Source organism: Monopterus albus, unplaced genomic scaffold (assembly GCF_001952655.1).
Source record: "Monopterus albus unplaced genomic scaffold, M_albus_1.0 scaffold216.1, whole genome shotgun sequence".
NCBI lineage: Eukaryota > Metazoa > Chordata > Actinopteri > Synbranchiformes > Synbranchidae > Monopterus > Monopterus albus.
In genome coordinates this window covers 1,032,527-1,033,351 of record NW_018128096.1, presented here as the reverse complement: position 1 = coordinate 1,033,351, position 825 = coordinate 1,032,527, and positions in this window count along the sequence as shown.

Genomic DNA, 825 nt, shown 5'->3' with positions numbered 1-825 from the left:
TGATAAGTTTAACAGATTTTTTGTGAATGTTGGTCCTAGTTTAGGAAGAAGCATTTGTACAGATGCTTCAGCCGTCACTAGAAATAATAATACAATTGAAAAGAACATGAGTTCTATGTTCTTGGAGCCAATAGTTGAAAAGGAAATTATAGAGATAGTAAATAAATGTGATAACAAAACGTCAAGTGATAGTGATGGTATCACCAGGACAACTGTAAAAAGGGGAATTAAGGAGATAGGCAAACCATTAACATACATTTTTAACATGTCATTTCGACTTGGGCAGTTCCCTAACAATATGAAAATTGCAAAGGTTATCCCTCTGTATAAATCTGGTGATAAACACAACTTCACGAATTACAGGCCGGTTTCTCTGTTGTCACAATTTTCAAAAATTCTGGAAAAACTCTTCAATAACAGATTAGATACATTTATTGATAAACATAAAATCCTCTCTGATTGTCAGTATGGCTTTAGGTCGAACCGGTCGACATCTTTGGCCATTACCGACCTGATGGAGGACATTACAAGTGCCATGGATGGAAAGAAATACACGATGGGAATATTTATTGACCTAAAAAAGGCATTTGACACAATCAACCATGAATTATTAATGTGCAAGCTAGAAAAATACGGGATCAGAGGAGTGGCTTTGAATTGGATTAATAGTTATTTGACGCAGAGGCGCCAATTTGTGAAGTTGAACATCAGTCGAGTGAACTGGACATTGTATGTGGGGTGCCTCAAGGTTCAGTCTTGGACCCTAAATTATTTATACTATACATTAATGATATATGTAAGGTTTCGGCTTTAGTGAAAATGGTC